The 17,672-nt window shown below is 25.8% G+C and overlaps 1 long non-coding RNA gene and 4 other non-coding genes across 5 annotated transcripts; 3 read left to right on the plus strand and 2 right to left on the minus strand.

Annotated features, from left to right (window-relative positions):
* Positions 1-11,223: 11,223 nt before the first annotated feature.
* Positions 11,224-13,777, minus strand: LOC126900855 (uncharacterized). The gene is made up of 2 exons (XR_007702925.1): positions 13,212-13,777; positions 11,224-11,619 (listed from the first exon to the last, which is right to left on the minus strand). It is a non-coding gene; the product is annotated as an uncharacterized LOC126900855 (long non-coding RNA).
* Positions 13,778-14,590: 813 nt separating this feature from the next.
* On the minus strand, positions 14,591-14,709 carry LOC126903376 (5S ribosomal RNA). Its single transcript, XR_007703475.1, has one exon. It is a non-coding gene; the product is annotated as a 5S ribosomal RNA (ribosomal RNA).
* A 441-nt stretch (positions 14,710-15,150) lies between these two features.
* On the plus strand, positions 15,151-15,269 carry LOC126903382 (5S ribosomal RNA). Its single transcript, XR_007703480.1, has one exon. It is a non-coding gene; the product is annotated as a 5S ribosomal RNA (ribosomal RNA).
* Positions 15,270-15,940: 671 nt separating this feature from the next.
* LOC126903386 (5S ribosomal RNA) lies at positions 15,941-16,059 on the plus strand. The gene has a single exon (XR_007703484.1). It is a non-coding gene; the product is annotated as a 5S ribosomal RNA (ribosomal RNA).
* A 671-nt stretch (positions 16,060-16,730) lies between these two features.
* LOC126903398 (5S ribosomal RNA) lies at positions 16,731-16,849 on the plus strand. The gene has a single exon (XR_007703494.1). It is a non-coding gene; the product is annotated as a 5S ribosomal RNA (ribosomal RNA).
* Positions 16,850-17,672: the final 823 nt, after the last annotated feature.

Below are 17,672 nucleotides of genomic sequence, written 5' to 3' on the forward strand. Positions count from 1 at the left end.
TGAACATTTATTGGCACATAACGATTCCATTAAAACCATAAAACTAATTGAAATCGTAAACAATTACAAAGAACTTATTATGAGGGAAGCAATAGAAGTATTTAAAAATAAATATAATTAAATTTTTTGAGATTAGAAATGCATTGTTTTACTTGTGTAAACTGGCAAAATGTGACAATCGACTAGGTGATAACATCGCTTAGAGATAATCTCACTAAGTGATAAGGTCCCTAGAGGTAAGTAAGGGAATTTTTTTCGGTTCGTGTGTCAGTATGTGTTTAGCGTTGATAACGGTAACATTGTTTCCGAAAAACGGGTCCGCAATTTTTCAGTAATTTTTGGGGTTTTTTTAGTTTTAAATTAACATTTTAAATTATATTAGTCACAAGTAATCAATTTTTATTATATATTTAGTTTACTTTAAGAATGGAAAAACTTCAATCCTTCATTAACATATGGTGAATTTATAAAATTATGTAATGTTAAATATATATATATTGTCGAATCAAAATAACTGAGGTTGAAAATATATGTATTCAATTAATATGTCAACCCAATTTAGAAAGTGAAAATTAAATTTAACGTTTCGCATCATATATCATAAGTTATTAAATATTTTACCTATTTACGTTTAATATATTTTGGTAGCCTTCTTTTTTTTTGGCTTTTTCTTATTTGTGGGATCAACAATATTGCTCACTGTGCGTTTAAAAAAGGATTTTGCAATTTCAGTTTTTTCCTAAACTCATAGTATATCGGTACTTCGAAATTGAACCTCACCGTCGCCGCGGGTTAATAGAATACGTATACTGCACAATGTATATGAGATAGTGTATTCGTTTACTGTGTTATGGCGCTGTCGGCCGTTGATAGATTGAGTACATTTCGGTTATTTTTATTAAACCGACGACGATCTGGGAAAAAATAAATGAAACACAAAACAAAGTGTAATGTTTTTGCACGCCCACCCAAGGAGTTGTAGGAAAGCGGGTTAAATCCTAAAGGAGATACAAACGATCTGTGATTTTTCACGTAATAATGTTAAAAAAGTTTCTTCTTCGCTTCAACAAATTTGCATAGCTATTGCCAGAGATCTAACGTGTAACTTCCTGGAAGTTAATTGGTAAGATTATATGATATTCCATCCCGATTCTAAAGATTACGTGTAAAGTGACAAAATGATACCCATTCATTTTTTCGTTCTATATTTAATACTTATGTTGAGTTGCCAATAGTTGAGCTGTTTGCGTTCAATGCTACGGACTGCACATGAAATACAGAAAACGTATATCGAATGTACAAAGAAAATATTACAAACATTGGTAAACAAATAAAATTATTATCATTAACTGACCATTATACTGTTATATAATTTAATTGAAAATATTTTTTTAATTACCCTTTTTTTTTTTATCATCAATACTAATGCTATAAAAAAAAATCAATATAAATAATACAAATTTCATTTTTATTTCTTATAACTAATGTCAACTCCTGAGAAGAAATTCCTATTAAAAAATAAAGGTGAGTCAATTAAAAATTTTACAAGATACTTTTGTTTATATTTAATATATTTTGTAAAACACTTTTCATTATAAAATCACTCATATGTAAAATACAAAAATAACAGGTAAAAAGACATTTGTATAGTTTGTTAAATGCGTAAATTATTGTATAATTTTGAATTTTACACGTCAAATAAAGAACTTACAGAGTTAAGAAACTTCCTATTAGAGGGGATCGCAATCGCGTTCAATTGGTCGTATAAAGCGATTAAAAAATAAAGAACTTATAAGGAATTATTTAAATACATTTATTATAAAACATGTTTAGATCAACAAATTAGGTTTTTTTTAAAAATATGTTGTTTTTTAAATATGAATAAAAAACTACCCTATTCCTATTCTTGAATTTTCAACGCTCTTGTTGCAAGGAAATCACAACAAAACTTCAAATTTTGTTGCTTATAGTAATAAATAAAATTGGGGCGTCTCGCAAACAAAAAATACATATATTGTTTTTACTTTATATATAACAGAGGGCCAATCTAATATTACCCTTATGTAAATAAATCACTTAAAAAAAAATACATTGAAATGGTTGTGAATTCAATAGAAAATAATAAATAAATTATTATAACGGTAACACTATAAATATTAATATAAATAAATAGTGATTCTAATACAAATAAATAGAATCTAATGGGGACAGCCCAAGTTAAACTCTCTCTCGAGTCTTTTATTTCGCTTCTTCTAACCTACTATCTCATTATTAGATTCATAAATCTAATAATTAAAAGTTTGGTAACTCAACGTCACCCTTTTTAATTACATTTTATGTCACGACATATTAAGTAGTTTCGTTATTGTAATTTGTAATTCAAGTTAAGTTGCTACTCAACACTGTGCGTATTCCATGAATTGAAATGCTTGTAACTCAGTAAGTATTCGTTGTAAAGTTATTATCGATCAATTAATTATTTTTGTGAAAAATTTGAAGAAATTAAAAATTATAAAAAATATGATTTTAACATAGTCTAATAATAAATATAAAAAGAATAAAAAATCATTTTTTTGATAACCCTGATTGGGGTTGCAAATTGAGTTCAACTATTTAAAACTAGTCTATTACTTGGGACGCATACTTGCTGTACTTAGCCGTACTGCTGTGGACGATGGTCGGTGAATACCCGAAGACCTTCAATTACAAAAGTTGTCGATGTATGTCTTTCATGTTTATTTTCTTTTTCTCTGTTCCCTTTAATTTGTAAACAAGGTTTTTTGGTTCCTGTTAGTTTAATTTGTTTTTTTTATTAATTAATTTCTTTTAAATTAGTATAATCATAACACTCTTTATCTCTTGTGTTCCGTCTTCAACGGTCTTGTGTATCTCTTTCTCTAACACTTCAAAAATTATTTTCCTCTAGTTTATATTATTATACAGGCAACGGTTTTTTCTGAGGTCATACCATCTAATTACGGTCTAAACTCTTATTTCGAGATAATAGTTTTACATCAGCATTCAACGACTCAAGTATTATATTTTAAATTGAAAAATTATTTCTATCGCTTAGTGTTTAGTCTGACAACGTCGATTATAAAAAAAAACTAAGTTTTATTTTTAATAAATAAACTTGATATGACATAAACAATATTGAACAACATAATTTCTTTCATTATTACTATCGGTAAAATTTTATTGAAACGCTATAAGGATGCACTATTATTCACCTAAGCCAAACGATATCATAGTATGGACTTGTTAAGTTATGCGACCGATGTAACTATTACATAAGTATAACGCAATTTTTAGTTTTTAAAATATATTCGGTTAGTTCTATCATTAAAATTATTCATTTAAAATCCAATTAATGTGACAAATATAATTATTTGATAACTATTTGAAATATTTCAAATACTTTTACAATTCATTACTTAGAAATAAAGAGTAAGTTAATCATTATACCTTGCTGTTCGCCAACTTAAACAGAAAACTTTAAGCAGCAATGAATTAACCAGTCACTTATCTTTATTGTTATGTACGTGAAATAGTTTAGAAACTAGACGGTGCGTAAAAATTAAGGACATGTATCAGCTTATACACTATCCACGACACAAAGACTTAACATTTAAGAAAACACTATAATCAACCAAAAGACCATGTTTGTGTTAGATGTTAATAATTATTATTGTAAATGTATGCCAGAATAAGGAAAGTTATACGTTAAATTTAAACATTAGTTTATCATGACTTCTGGGTAGTCAAATCTTCAAATTTAACCGGGTGAAACAAAGGTATGTTTTTCATATATTAAAAAAAAAAAAAAGTTTTCAGAATATTCAAAACTTTTGTCAATTAACACATTAAATTTAAATTTGTGTATCATTAAATTTTTAACTTAAACTAAATTTAATTCAAATTAAAGTTAAATTTTTGTTTCAATTAAGTTTTTAAATTACTAAAATAAAATAAAAAAATATATTACTCTTGACAATCATTGATGTGTAGTAAAGTATTAATCATAAACTTATAGTAAGTTTTATGCTCTTTAGTAATTCCATTGTTATCTTTATTAGTGTAATCATGCACCCCTTTGATTGTATAATTGTCTTATTAACTCGTTTAGTGTTGTTATACAAGGAACATATATATATAAATCCTTTATAAAATAATATATTTAATTAATAGATAATACGTGTAAAATATTTATTTAATAGTAATTTGTATGATGTTAGGATAATTTAAGGTAAATTAAATTAAATTTTGTTTAAAACTGGTGACATTTTGATAAATTTAGTCTCGTGAATTACCGTTTAAATTAAATTCTGATTACTCTACTTAAAATTCATAAAATTCTTTGTGAATTGATGCAAGTTTCATATTTTTGTGATTTTTTCAAGCCACAGGACAATTAAAAAAAAAGTGACCAAAATAATGGACACTGTAATGTAAATTCCTCAAAATTGTGAAATATTGAAGACTATATAATGATTTAAATTCAATAATAAATGTATTAGGTTAGATAAGATTTTAAAAAGTATTTTGCTCAAGTATAACAGTAGTGAATCATAAATTGTTGGGATAAACACAAAAACCGAAAAGAAAATCATTTTGAAATGAACAAAATTCTATAGAGTAAATATAGTGAATTGATTTTATAAACATATATTTATGATACTTGTGCACAAAGACGTATCTATTCATGCGATTTTTCTCGGTCTAATGGAAAACTCATTTATAAGGAATAATTTCAGAGAATTTGTTGTGGGGGCACGTTTACTAAATAAATGATTTGTATGTTCGTCGAAAAAATCTTTTTTTTTGCTAAAGATTGATATTCTTTCTGCTATTTTTGATGTTGGGACATAATTTCCGATTGCAGATTACTATGTGGTTAGTTTAGTTTGGTTCCATGGTGACCTAAATTTCATGTTACTTAAGAGAACATGCAAAATAATTAAAAATAAACGATTAAAAATTTAACAAATAATAACGGAATCTTTTATACTATTTTATTAAAAAAAAAAAACAACTGAATAAAAGATAAAATTAATCCGTGACCTCAATTTTTAAACAGAGGAGATTTTATCAAAATATGGATATGGTGTCACATTTTTAAGAAACTGTGTTTCTACCAGGTCTATCTATATGTTTAGTTATTTTATCTACATCGCATATATAATATACAATTATATTCAGTGGCGTATCCAGGATTTTAGGATTAAGGGGCAAACTTCAAATTAAAGTTAAATACAAAAAGCATTTTAAGTATAATTTGATAACAATTTTTGCGTGGTTGATAAGTAAAAAAATTTTACAAATATTATATTTATTCATCTTATATTATAAAAAATATATATAAGCAAAATATACTTTCAGAATAGTCATTCGGAGAGGAGGCAACTGCCCTACTAGTCTCCTGCAAATACACCACAAATTTTTATACACATATTATTGTCTATTAATTATACGTTTGATCATACAATAAATTAACGAAATCAGTGAAAACCAAGAAACTTTAGCTTATATAATTAAATTATACTGATACAAATTTAACTAAAATCTACCAAATTCAGTCACCATATTATTTTGAGTAGCGGCTGCTCCCAAGAGGGGAGACATATCGCTCATCACCCTCCTCAGCACAAGCCTAATTCAGATTATGTGTCACTATAAATATTGTATATTTTATATTATTATTATTTATATTATTTTATTTTTATGTTTGCTATATTCATGTCTACTATAAAAATAGGATGCTGATAACTTTTTTAAAAATAAAATCTCAGTGTAAAAGTTTATTTTAAATAAAATAAAGTAAAAATGTTTTATAACTTTGAAAATATATTTTAGTATGAGTTTAAATCTATCTGACCGTGAACAGTTTCTTTATTTTTAAAACGTTAATCATTCTCGATATAAAATAAAAAAATCTAGTGCGATTTAGAACTAAAAAACCCACTTAAAATTTTGTATCACGAATATTTTATAAATTAATGGATCAGTCGGAGACTTAAAAATCTTATAAACGCTTCCAACAAAAAATAAATCACTATGAATAGTTGGTAAAGATTGACGCATCAACTTCTAAGAATTATGTAAGAAAATGTCCGGGGCGGTCTCATAAAAAAACATCACAATATACTGCCTAATAATCTCTAACCTAAAGAAAATACATTATTTATCACTAAAGCAGGTTTATGATCATGAAGAATGGTTCGTTTTAAGTTTAATTTTGTACAAATTAGCCCGTATAACTTGTAGTAGTTCTCAAAAATAAAAACACGATAGAGTTCCGGACTCCTGTTCGGAACCAAATTTAAAACAACAAATAGATTTATAGAATCGACCACTTTATAACAGAAGAACAACTCTCACTCAAATAACATTTTATTGAACGTATAATTCTTCTGGAGAAACATAAATCAAATAACAAAGAAAGGCTAGATACTCTTACACGTGTTCTTGTTTCCATTGTTAGACTGTTGTTGGTGGGTAATATGGCATTTTCTGACTTTTACTGTATTCACGGAAAATATTGACTAAAGTTATTCCTCCTCTTACTTAACCCACTAGTTTGTATAAATGTTTACCGGAAGCTTTATTGACCTCGGGTAATCTTACAATTCAATTACAAATTACAAGTTGTTAGCAAGCGCAAAAGAAAGACGTGCACTTTTTACTTAATACAATTACACCGTCTTAGTTTATCGGAAGCCAAGTTATTATTATAACCCGTACAACTTCTTACTCATAATGTGAGTAAACTACCGCACACCAATCAACACATGCATTTGTATACAAACGTCACATATTATATGACAGTCGTATACACTTCAGCGTGAATTGGTTGAAATAAATTAATCTACTTCGCCGGTAAATAAAAACACCAATGTTACTTCTTTGGGTGGTATAATTAATATTTTAAGAGTTTTTTCACGAAATAAATCGTCGTTGTATGTAAATGAAAGTTTGGTAAAGTTTTAATACGTTTTTCAAATAAATTGCAAGTAAATACATAATTTTTACACAGAGTTGAAAATAAACTACTTTAATACGGTCGATTAAAAAACAGAACGCGAAAAAAGTTTAAAAAACCTTAATGACTTTGGTGGACAAAAACATTTTTAGTAGTTCTCGTTTGTTACATAAACAATACATTATAATAATTTTATTCATTTATTTTGATTTATAAAAAAACACGAATGCTTTATTTTATTTTCATTTAAGTAAAAAATTTCATCTTGTAATACAGTTCTAAAAACAATATATTATAATTAAGCTATAACATTTCAGCGATAATAAAGACTTGAAAATTAAATTTTTACTAACAGAAATATAGGTCAATTGCATTTTCAATTCAAAATCTCAACATTTTTTAAAATAACGTATCAAATATTTTGCGTTTAAAATAAATAACAAATATTTAAGTAAATAAAAAAAAATCCTTTTATTTACTGTTAACTAAAAATTTGGCCTCGGCAAAGATTTTTTTAGGGTATTTTTAATATAACTAAATGCCTTATCTTTAGTGTTTTAAATAAATATGGATTTGGAGGGTAGTAATTATTCTTATGATATAAATACTAGAATTTTGAGCCACACGAAAAAATGTTATTTCGGGAATGGAGGTCAGAGTATGTTTAAAATGTTGAGGGTTTTCTACGGTTTGACGTTAATAACTGCTATAAAATGACGTAAGTAGAAGAATGTGAGGAATTCTGCTACACTAATGTAGACTTAAGGGCCCTAAGTTCTTTAAATCTATAGGGTCATTCTGTCTTTTCAAGATACTGATTTTTTTTTCAATCGAATTGGAAGGAGCGCATTAATGTTTTTCTCGTTAGTCGTGAATTTATATGCTTATGCCACAACTGCCACAAGAAATAATTTCGTCCAATTATAACATATTATTCATTAAAATCCGACTAATTAGAGTAATTATACGATCAGACACAAAACAATACATTATTATAAAAATATCTTCAATGCATCATTTCGTAGCTGAAATTGTGTGTTGACGGGAAATCTATTAAAATATAATCCATTAAGCTTCGATAGCCCATTCAAAACAATCACAATACAACAACATATACAAATTATAAAGTTTTTCATCAAACATACGTTGTTGTACGCGTAGGTTAACAAAATCATGTAACATAATACCTATGCATTGTTATTCGTAGTCACATTGTATTATACAGTCGACTAGACGCTGATTTGATTTTTCAAACCGAAACTTACGAGATAACACTGCAGCGATCGGCAATCCGAATAATATAATTATATACCAATCTTGTTAAACAATAATATGGTTTTTTTTATATTTTAACTCAATGTTTTTTGTCCTATAATACGCTAAACATTTGTAGATTCTAAGTTAACTGCCAATAAATTTATGATATTCTCATCATTTATTGGCAATTTACTAAGAATTTGTTCACGTTCTCGTCCTATTCGAACTTACATGTTAACAAAAAGTGATATTTGGAGTAAAAATAATTTAAAAAAGCTAAACAATGGCGTTGTCAATTTTTTTTTTTCAATTCTAGTGTTGTAATATATCAATACATATGTCTAAAAGATTATTATGGTTTTTATCGATGTAAAAATATCTACACATTCTCCACATTAATAACAAAGTATATTAGTTGTTGACATACAAACAAATATTTAACACGTTTAAAAAATATACAAAGAAGAGCATTTTAATACAAACGATGAAATACACATAAAACGATTTTCGTAAAAATATTGCTTTGAATAAAACGTATGCCTACCTTAAAAAGTATTAAAAATATCTGCATACTGTTATTTATCAAAATAAGGACACGGGTTTAAAATAGGAATGACAAAGAGAATATAATATTGCTTTGCTAATCGTTTAGGGTACCCGACTACAGTGTCAACGTGGTGTCGGATAGGCAAAATTATTTGGAGGGCAATTTTTTCTCTATCTCACAATAACAGCTGGATTTATATCTATTTTGTACTAGAGCAATACTGAAAGTTTAGCCGCTAGATACTCGGATAGTATACTACTTTGACCACAATGACAATTCTAAAAAATAAAAACGATAATAAGTCACGGGAATCTCGGAGCAATAATTTAAATTTTTCAATGGTTATACTGAACAATAAAATGATTTTATATGCTATTTGTATAAATATTAATGCAATTTCAACTATAAAACGCAATGTAAAAATAATTTTCTGTCATAAGAGATAGAAATTTAGATTTATTTTAAGAGTCAATCAAATATTATTATTTTAGTATTAAAAAATGCAAATATTTGTTTGAAGTTAAAAATGACGAAAATGCTGTTTAATTGGAGACGTAGTATTTTATGTTTCTTTTTGAACTTCATTGTTTATTGCTTAAAAAAAATTAAGATTTCGGCAAAATAGTAATCATTTTTTTTTTCATACTAATTCCACCGTTTTATTATTATATTTTTATATAATTTAAAAAATTAACTAATTACACAATATATGTATACATGTAAAAGGTCACATTGGATTTAGTATACAAATTATGTATAATACACATTATTATTTTAAACAAAGTTCGGTATTTGTCCGTACTCTTTAAACCGCCGTAAATACGGTCTTAATTAGTAGGATATTATTAATTATATACTAGCCGTATCATTTTTACTTCACTCTCAATTTTTTACTCGCTAATTTTACTAAAAAATATATAAAGCAATATTGGTTCTACCACTAGTGTAAAATTTATACACGGGAGACAGAAAATCTTTCTAGTACCTTTTTATTCTTTCTGTCTTACGCACAGTCGCGCTTTGCGTGTAGACGTAAGTGGTTCGGTGGTGGCATCGGTGCTCAATAAAATGTCAACCAGTTTATCTTGAATTATTACCTCTTAGCTTGTAGACGTCTGTGGGATTTACAGACGCCTTGCGAATGAACGCCTAAAAGAAAACGTTTCAATGTGAATCGATGCTCTTTCTTCTTGCACCAGTCCATCTCATAGTCTTCTCTCTCGCAACTCGTATATTTATACTAACAGAATTCTACCATAACTTAAAACCTTGTCGAAACCTTTATTTATTCCTTTTTTCAGTTCCAGACACGTTTTTTCAGCATAATACTTAACTTTTTTTATTTGATATTGCCACTGCATTATATACATTCGGTGTATATACTCTAACAGCTAAATTCATTATACCTATATGGTTATACTTATTTCTGTGATCAAATAAGGCCGGAAGTTTTGCCGTCGTTGGTAAACAAACTCTTAGTACATTATTTTAGGGGTTAGGACTGATATCAAAAGGTATGGTGGTTGATTAATTGCTGACTTACATGATTGATAATGTCGAAATTTAGAGGTAGTTACAACTATTGGTCGCTAGTTGGAAGTTTAATTAACACATTGCCTGTAATGCATGACACTGTTTCGCAGAAAGTACACATAATCTTAAAGACAATAGAAAGTTGTGCATTTCGAAAAGTTAACATACACTTACAACACATTAAACTATGTGTGACGTCTACTCGGTAAACATTAAGTGGTTCGATATGACTTTTTGTTGTTTGATGGTGATTTGTGATTACAGTTTAAAAACAACTAATACGTAACTTTGTTTTATTATAGTAAGACTTAATAAATAATAAATTCGAAAAATTCATTTTGTTAATATTTGTTTGAAAACGTTTAAACAATGTTTATTTATAATAAAAAAATTAATTTATAAAATTGTTTTAGGTTTTTGACTAGTATTCAAGATCTTCTTCAATGATCATTTTGTAAATTATAAATTTTGTCTTGGAATATAAAAGTTCTAGCGAAAATATTTAAATTAGAAAGAAAGGCTTTTTTTTTTAACCATGTTATAATGTTAAGTGATAAATAATTAAATATCTATACAATTTTAGCATGAATATTCTGGTAAATATTCAATGTTGATTTTAAAATATTTATCTTGAACATAATTTTGTATGTCATATTTCATAAATAAAGAAAAGTAAATTAAGTATTAATTATGATAATTTCATGATTAAATTAAAAATCAAATCACACATATATATATACAATGAACATAGTTATTCTAACTAGGAAAAGATAGCGTATGTTAAAGTTTCTACCGAAACCACCTTTTAAATCAAGAACTATTTATTTTTCTTCTGTATTAACTTATTCACGCCTATCTAATTTAAATGCTCAATAGATAAATCCAGACTGAATAGAAAAACACAATATTAATTCTTCAATTTAAGATCTTTAATATAAGCAGTAACGATATTTACAAAATTAATTCAGTATAAAAGATCATTACTTAAATTAACAAACATTTGTTTTTCAATTATACACATACTTTACGAAATATTACTCACGCAAATCATTTAGTTATATACAAGTATTAGTTGTTTTTAAATAAATACGGTTAAATTGAATATTTTACTCCAATAATTTATGAAAAGCTTATCATACTAATCTCCTGCGAATTCTTAATAAGAGTTTCAGTACTTTGTAAGCACTAATAACTGCACCTGTGGCTGCCATTGACGGAATGCCCCATCCTGTAGCGGCAGCTGCAATTGTCAACCCTGTTACGCCTATGGTGGTTTCCAATACATCACCAGTAATCAAAGCGTCTGAAATACATATACATTTTAATATTTTTTTAAAACAATTCACAATCTCGTAAAAAGAAATTTTTATTTTTATTAAGAAAAAGTAAGTAATTATAGCTGGTCTAACTACTAAAAGTTTAGCCTATATCTTATTACATATAATCATAAAATTAAAAATTTTTTTTTATACTTTTCAAAATTACCTAAATGCTATGCAGTATATGCTATGTAATTCTTAGGTAATTATTATTTATTAGAAAAATAAATCATAAAAAGAAGTTTATATTAATTTTTGATCATTTATTTTTTAAAAAAATTCTATCTTAAAAAGGATAATAATATTCTAATCATATAGAAAATAAAACGAAACCGTTTTTCTAAATCTACTAAAGGTATTATAGCTAACAAATCTTTGAAGAGTAGTCAATGATAACATTTTCGATATTTGTCATATAAAAGATAAATTTAAAATCTTAAAATTGAAATACTTTTTTAGAATTTCACCGACCAAAGTATTTTTTAACATAGCAGATGAATTTGTTATTAATCAAAAGATTTTTTACTCACATCCTAAATATTACCGCGTTAATAATGTCAAATTTAGTAATTTTTAGAGATAAAAAAAATAAAATGATGGGAACATAAAGAAATGTACTGAAGATAGTACTAAATTTGAAATGTATTGAAGATTCGTAAATAATTACTCATTACATTTAATTATTAATATTATTGTAATTAATATTTTTTGTATATAAAATATTTTAAAATATATAATTTAAATTATAATATAACATCTCACCGCTTTTGACATGTGATTTTTATATTGATTCAGTTAATTTTAACCCGGAAAATTTTTTCCGGGATTAAAAAAAAATTGTAATTTTTAATAATTTTAGTAAGTCTGTCCACCTATTATTTAATAGAAATTTAAGTTAATGATTAATAAAATTACAAAAAAGAAGACATTTTTGAATATTTTTTTTAAACTTAACTGTTGTGTGAATTATACATATTACTAAAAAAAAGTTAAATCAGTTTAAAATTTAAATTATACTTTATTTTGAATATTTATTTCCCAATAATGATTTCTTTAACATTTTATTTCTTTTCACATAAATCGATAAATAAACCTAATCGTACTATGTAAAAAGTACTACAGAATGTTTTATTGAAAGTTGCGAATGATTCTTTTTAGAATTGAATCGATCATCAAGATTTTTTAATTAAGAATAAACTTATTTAGTTATGAAGGCCGAAGAAAACTTACTGGTCTTCAATGGAATTGCAAGACATTTTCTAATATATTCGGAATAGTGAATTTGATAAACACAAAAGTACAATGTTTTAATTCGAGTATATTTTTATTATTAATTTGTAAAAGTTCACGCAAAGTAATCGAAAACATTTTCCTTAACAAAACATATGAGTATTGTATTGTTTTGCCAGACTAATAATTTTTGGTTAAAAAAAAATACAATTATATAATAATATATCTCATACAAATACATACTTGTTTTTGTATTATATATTATTTTATATTGCTTGCATTGTTATTTTACGTATCATATCATATTACATAATTCAAATTTAATTTATTAATTTCTTATACTCACATTTTAATGGTGCATTCATTTTCAATATGAAATCTAGTTGCAATATGTTTTAATCAAATTGTCTAAAAACTTTTGAACATATTTAAAACACATATAATGAGCGATTTTAAAATAAAATTATAACTTCTACTGCGTAGTAAAACAAATACATTCATTGGCAGTTGACATTATGTTGCGATATGTTAGTAAGTGGGTACTGAGGTAGCTGCCAACATTAAAACAGCTGATCGCGGATTGCAATGAGTCAAGGATTTTTTTGTAATGATTGTTTAGAATACTACTGATTACTACTCGTCGCATTTTATGAATTCCTAGAACCGCTGTAGTCCTAGTGGCAGATACCTGGGGATTGTGACCCTCATAATCCACCAAAATAGGTACATCATATTTTATGTACTAGTTGGAAAATTATATTAACGTATCATATAAATTTAAAAAAAAATCCAACAAAAAAAGACTTAATTCTATAAAATAAAAGAATGTACCTCAAATACTTAGGCCAATGAGAGAAGATGATCAGAAAAAATTAAACTATAAAATGACTTAATGACATTGAACTATGAATGTTACTATTTTAATGGTAACAATAATTTAAATGTACATAATTTAAAACATTAAATTATTAAAAAGTTCTCAACCATATTGTACTATAGGCTTTCAAAACAAGTTGTTATTGGTAGAAAATGCATAAAATTTTATTTTGTGACTTGACGTCATAATTTGTATTAGGAATTTCTAGAAAATTTTTATGTGAGTAATTTTATTTTTTGGTAATTTCAAAGTAAAAAAATTAAAAAACCGTAATTTTAGACTCTAAAAAAAATTCTAATACATCAATCATTAAAAGAAAACCATTTTGTAGTAAATACCGCTGATTTCATAAACCTCATATTTATCATACAAATTAGAATAACTTTCTAATCAAAATTATCATACACATGATAAGTGTTACTAACTACCGAAAAGAAAATTTATTATTGTTTTTAATAATAAAAAAATAAAACATTTTCAACATTTTAAAATAAACAAATTTCAAGAATTTACAACATATTCAAACAAAGTGGGTATATTATAACGTTGGTTGAGTAAACATTTTAACTTTGCAGTGGTGAAAATATGAATCAAAATTTTACTGATGCATTTAACAATTGCACTTAAACATTTTATTACATATGATAAATCATTGAACTANTATTTAACAAATGCACTTAAACATTTTATTACATATGATAAATCATTGAGCTACATATTAAAACACAAAATCACTCGCAATAAAAATTTTTAAATAAATAAAACAATTTTCAACAATAAACATTATAATTTAAAACTATAACGGTTCAGTGTAGTAAATAACTATTAAAAAATAGAACAAAAAACAAAGCCAACGACACGTAGTGTTCCCAAGCGGTCACCCATCCAAGTACTAACTACGCCCGACGTTGCTTAACTTCAGTGATCGGACGAGAACTGGTGTATTCAACGTGGTATGGTCGTTGGCGAAAGCATTTAAAGTTTTAACAAAATATGAATGTAGTGTAGTTTTTTCTATATAAATATGTTTTAATTGGCGATTGACTTCTGTAAGAATATTTATTACTATGATCTTATCACTTATATTATACACGTTGTATTTTCATTTCATATAATTTGTAAAATTAATTAGAATTAAAAAAAAGATATATATATATATATCATACTTTATTAGTTAACATTGTTTATAAATCATACTGTTTATAAAAACAATATTCTATTTACAAGTGACTAATTTAATAACATTTCTTAAAATTTTTAAGATATTTATTACATTTAATAAGAGATAGATCACTAGAAGAAAAATGAATTTTTACATAATAAAACAATTATGTCCACAAAATAAATTAATAATAAAATACTTATATAATTTTGATCAGTTAACATTTTTTTAAAACTTTTTTCCTTTGCCAACGACCATACCACGTTGAATACACCAGTTCTCGTCCGATCACTGAAGTTAAGCAACGTCGAGCGTAGTTAGTACTTGGATGGGTGACCGCTTGGGAACACTACGTGTCGTTGGCTTTTTTTATTTTAAACAGAATAATGCATAAAATATTATTTTAATATTCTTTTAATTAAACTTACGATATTCTCACAAAAATAATTTTAGGTCAGGCCGACCCCTTTCAGGCAAAAAATTTAATTGTCTCAAATATTAATTTATAAAACATTGATTACATTATATTAATCTTATATAAATATACTACTGAAATACATAAAACATTAGTTAATACATTTAGCGGTGATTTAAGTACTTAAAGTTACACCCAGTTGTTGATGAGAAATCGATAATTTATAGTTAATAAAGTTATATCAATATATTAATTTGTTTAATGATATCTAAAATAAATTTTTTAACATGTTAACTTTTTTATTTTTAAAACAACCTAAATAATTTTACCAACTTAATTAACAAATATTAATGTTTTTTAGAAGTTATAACATTATATCATAAAATATATCCATATATTTTATAAATAAATAAAATATCACAATCATCATGATCTTATAATTAATTTAAAAATTTTTATTTTTGTCAACATTCGCCACTCTACGGTTTCCCTCGTTATTTATGAGCTACTGGTCTTTAAAATTCTATTGGTCCTGTATTTTTTTTTATTCGCTTACCTAAAGAAAGTCTCCAAGTTACGGTTTAACTACATTTATATTTTGTTAAAACTTTAAAAGCTTTCGCCAACGACCATACCACGTTGAATACACCAGTTCTCGTCCGATCACTGAAGTTAAGCAACGTCGGGCGTAGTTAGTACTTGGATGGGTGACCGCTTGGGAACACTACGTGTCGTTGGCTTTTTTTATTTTAAACAGAATAATGCATAAAATATTATTTTAATATTCTTTTAATTAAACTTACGATATTCTCACAAAAATAATTTTAGGTCAGGCCGACCCCTTTCAGGCAAAAAATTTAATTGTCTCAAATATTAATTTATAAAACATTGATTACATTATATTAATCTTATATAAATATACTACTGAAATACATAAAACATTAGTTAATACATTTAGCGGTGATTTAAGTACTTAAAGTTACACCCAGTTGTTGATGAGAAATCGATAATTTATAGTTAATAAAGTTATATCAATATATTAATTTGTTTAATGATATCTAAAATAAATTTTTTAACATGTTAACTTTTTTATTTTTAAAACAACCTAAATAATTTTACCAACTTAATTAACAAATATTAATGTTTTTTAGAAGTTATAACATTATATCATAAAATATATCCATATATTTTATAAATAAATAAAATATCACAATCATCATGATCTTATAATTAATTTAAAAATTTTTATTTTTGTCAACATTCGCCACTCTACGGTTTCCCTCGTTATTTATGAGCTACTGGTCTTTAAAATTCTATTGGTCCTGTATTTTTTTTTATTCGCTTACCTAAAGAAAGTCTCCAAGTTACGGTTTAACTACATTTATATTTTGTTAAAACTTTAAAAGCTTTCGCCAACGACCATACCACGTTGAATACACCAGTTCTCGTCCGATCACTGAAGTTAAGCAACGTCGGGCGTAGTTAGTACTTGGATGGGTGACCGCTTGGGAACACTACGTGTCGTTGGCTTTTATTATTTTTAACAGAATAATGCATAAAATATTATTTTAATATTTTTAAAATTAAACTTAAGGTATTCTCACAGGAACACTACTTGTAGTTGGCTTTGTTTTTTGTTCTAACTTTTCTTTAATAATTATTTATGACACTGAATTGTTATAATACTAAGCTGAAAAAATTTAATTAGATAATAATTATTTTAATGTAATATATTATTTTTAATAAAACTTTTATTTTTTCAAAATAAAGTGTCTTTCTTACAAATAAAAAAATTAACGAAATTTGTGAAGTATTATCATATTTTGTAATCGAAGGCATAAATTAAATACAGGAAGTCGGGATGGTGGCCAAGAGGTGCCAGTAAACTCTTTGGATATTTTTTATCAGTAACAAAACAAAATATTGTAAAACATGCAATCCTACCAAATATTTTAATTTTAATTTAGTTTTGTCAATGGAAAATAGATTCTGTGGCAACTGTTACTAGAAAAATTCTAAAAACTAGAAGCATTATTTTAAATAACTTATTTTGGGGAATTAAAGTGTATTATCTATTTATTTTTAGACCTATTCAAAATAATTAATAATGTAAACAATACAGTAATTAATTTTCTTATATGTTATATGTTATGTAATAGATATATTTATTAATATTATGGTATAATGTGGTGTAGAAGGTGCATATATAGAATATCTTTTTCAGGATGATGGTTAAAAAGTATTTTTAAATTCGCATAGAAATGTATGATTCATTTTTTTTATGACCTGATTTTTTTTTTTGCTTATAATTCTTAATCCATTTTCAGTAAAAAAATTAGGTTGTCTTAAGAAT

This window comes from Daktulosphaira vitifoliae, unplaced genomic scaffold, assembly GCF_025091365.1.
Source record: "Daktulosphaira vitifoliae isolate Bord-2020 unplaced genomic scaffold, ASM2509136v1 Scaffold_3, whole genome shotgun sequence".
NCBI classification, from domain to species: domain Eukaryota; kingdom Metazoa; phylum Arthropoda; class Insecta; order Hemiptera; family Phylloxeridae; genus Daktulosphaira; species Daktulosphaira vitifoliae.